Source organism: Tenrec ecaudatus, chromosome 1, assembly GCF_050624435.1.
Source record: "Tenrec ecaudatus isolate mTenEca1 chromosome 1, mTenEca1.hap1, whole genome shotgun sequence".
Lineage (NCBI taxonomy): Eukaryota > Metazoa > Chordata > Mammalia > Afrosoricida > Tenrecidae > Tenrec > Tenrec ecaudatus.
This window is the reverse complement of record NC_134530.1, coordinates 306,942,613-306,945,833: the sequence shown is the minus strand read 5'-3', so window position 1 is coordinate 306,945,833 and position 3,221 is coordinate 306,942,613. Positions and strand designations below refer to the sequence as shown.

The following is a 3,221-nucleotide window of genomic DNA, read 5'->3' as shown; positions in this document are numbered from 1 at the left end:
TCACTCTCCCCGTTTCCGGCGGGCCAGCTGGATGTCCTTGGGCATGATGGTGACGCGCTTGGCGTGGATGGCGCACAGGTTGGTGTCCTCGAAGAGCCCCACCAGGTAGGCCTCGCACGCCTCCTGCAGCGCCATGACGGCCGAGCTCTGGAAGCGCAGGTCCGTCTTGAAGTCCTGCGCGATCTCGCGCACCAGCCGCTGGAAGGGCAGCTTGCGGATCAGCAGCTCCGTGGACTTCTGGTAGCGCCGGATCTTGCGCAGCGCCACCATGCCGGGCCGGTAGCGGTGTGGCTTCTTCACCCCGCTAGTCGAGGAAGCGCTCTTGCGGGCCGCCTTGGTGGCCAGCTGCTTGCGGGGGTGGGGGGGTGGGGGGGCCTTGCCCCCCGGTGGACTTGCGCGCGGTCTGCTTGGTGCGAGCCATCGTTCACCAAACACCGACGTCTCGGGCTGCTTTGGGGACCACCGCTTGGCTTCCGCTGACCTGGGGAGAGCCGCAGTCAGGGAGCTGAGGAGCGACACCAGCCCAGCTAAGGAGGAAACCACTCTGAGCTCCAGAATAATCCTTCTAATAGCAAAAGAAAAATAACTGAAAAGTCAGGGAGGAGATAAATGAGTGGGAAAACAAAAAATTGGAAAAACTAAACTCAGTAAAAAGCTGGTTCTTTGAAACTATTAACAGAATCGGCAAACCATTGGCAAACCTAACAACAGTTTGGAAGGAGTAGACATCAATATCCAGGTTGAGGGATGAAACAGGGCAAATTACTATGGACCTAGTGAAATTAAAAGACTACTTACACAGTACTATGAAGGACTCTAATCCAATAAATACAACAACCTGGAAAACATGAACAAATATGAGGAAAAATTAACCCTCCCCGTATTATCTCACCTAGACACCAAGAACGCGAACAGACCCATAGCAAACAAAGGCATAGATAAGGTTATCAAGGAACTACCAATGTTAAAAAGTGCCCGTCCAGATGGCTCCACGGGAGAATTCTACCAAGCATTCAGGGGAGAGCTGACACCAATTCCATGAAAACTCTTCCACAACAAAAGAAAGGATGGTGATATAGTTAAAGTTTATTGTGCCAACCTGGCTGAAAAACACATGTGGGGTTAATTAAAGGGCGGAGAGATAAATGGCTCAGTGAGCCTCACCGTTGTAGTTCTTGGGTCTCTTGCTTTGTGATGGTTGGGCCAGTGTGCAACTGCCTTAGCCAGTTTCCTGCTTCAGCTGGCAAGGCTCACTTCCTGCAAGACCTCCCTGAGGAGAAGCCACATGGAACTACTCTGATACAGCTCTAGGTGCTGGAGCAGCTGTGTGGAAATCCCTGGCAATGCTGACATGCTTACATGTTCATTGATTTGACTTTCCTTCTGCAGTTGGTATCATTGCGTGTGTTTTGTCAGATGGAAGAGGACTTTATGGATTGGTGTCGGACATATGGGTTAATGTTGGACTTGTGGGCTTGGGCAGCACTGGGTTGGGATGTTTTCTTGATATGCTCTCAATCTTTATATAAAACTCTCTCTTATACGTGAGTTTCTGTGGATTTGTTTCTCTAAAGTACCCAGACTAACACATTATTCACAGACTCAAAATGCCCAATCATATTCTATGATACTAATATAGCATTGTTGCCAAATTGGGCAAGGATTCCACAAGGATATAGATCTACAGACCGATATCTCTCATGAATATTGATACAAAAAATCCTTTTAAAGATCTTGGTCAATAGAATATAAACATATATCAAAAGAATAATTCATCATGATCAAGTGGGATTCGTGCCAGGGATGCAAGGATGGTTCAACTTCTGAAAATCCATTAACATTATCCATCATATTGACAAGAAAAAGCACAAGAACCACATGATAATATTGAGAGACACAGAAAAAGTATTTGACAACAATAAAAACCAAATTCTAATTAAGACACACAAGAGAGTAGGATTGTAAGGAAATTGCATCAGTATAATAAAAGCTATACAAGCAAAACCAACATGACAGTCAATGGAGGAAAGATAAAAATACTCTCACTGCAAAAGGTGACCAAACAAGGATGCTGCTTGTCCTCACTTTTATTCAACATCATCCTGGAGGCCTAACTAATAAGGTAATTGACGGATTTCAAAAGAAAGAAAAAGTGAAATTATCATTATTTGCAGATGATATGATTTTATATACTGAGAACCCTAATAGCTCCACAATAAACGTGCTCAACAGAATAGAGGATTATAATAGAGTGGCAGAATACAAGATCAACAAGTAGAAGTCAACCAGATGGCTTTATACAACTAATGGGTTTTCCAAAAAAAAAAAAAAGAGTTCAAGAAGGTAGTGCCCTTAACAATAGCCAAGCATATATTGAAATATCTAGGAATATACCTATTCAAAAAAAACTAAAAAAATATCTGTACAAAGAAAACTACATAATGTTATTACAAGAAACCAAAAAAGACCTTCACAAGTGGAAAAACATTCTATGCTTATGGAACAGAAGACTCAGTATTGTAAAGACTCCAATCTTATCTAAAGCACTAAGGATCAAAGAAATCCTAATACAAATACCAGCATCTTTTTTCAAAGAAATGAAAAAAAATGACTACCAACTTCATATGGAATGAGAAGAAGCCCAGAATTGGTAAAGAACTCCTCAAGAAGAATAAAGTGGACAGGCGTGCATTACCTGACTTTAAAAATTTATTATATAGCCACAGTAGTCTAAACAGCATGAAACGGGTATAATGATAGAGATCCAGACCAGTGGATAAGAACAGAAAAACCAGAAATTAAAAACAGCGGAATGCACACAACTGATCTTTGATACGGGCCCACAAAATCAAATGGGAAGCAGATGCCCTTTTTAACAAATGGTGCTGGCAAAAATGGATATCAACCTCAGAAGAATGAAACAAGACCCTTCCCTCTTTCCATACACAAGGATAAATTCAAGGTGGATCACAGACCTTGAGGTAAAACCCTAAACTATCTAAATCATCAGTGAGAAAATAGGGACAAAGCTAAGAACCTTAGCAAAAGGACTACATGGACCCTCAGAAATAAGGAAAGATACACACCAAGCAGACGATAAAATAGTTGAGTGGGACAAACTAAAGATGAAACGCTTGTGTACATCAAAACACTTCATCAAGAGAGTAATAAGAGAGCCCACAGACTGGGAAAAGATATTTAGTAATAACATGTCAGACAAG

At 42.4% G+C, this 3,221-nt stretch overlaps 1 pseudogene; it reads right to left on the bottom strand.

Moving 5' to 3' along the window:
* Positions 1 to 421, bottom strand: LOC142437531 (histone H3.1-like; annotated as a pseudogene).
* Positions 422 to 3,221: the final 2,800 nt, after the last annotated feature.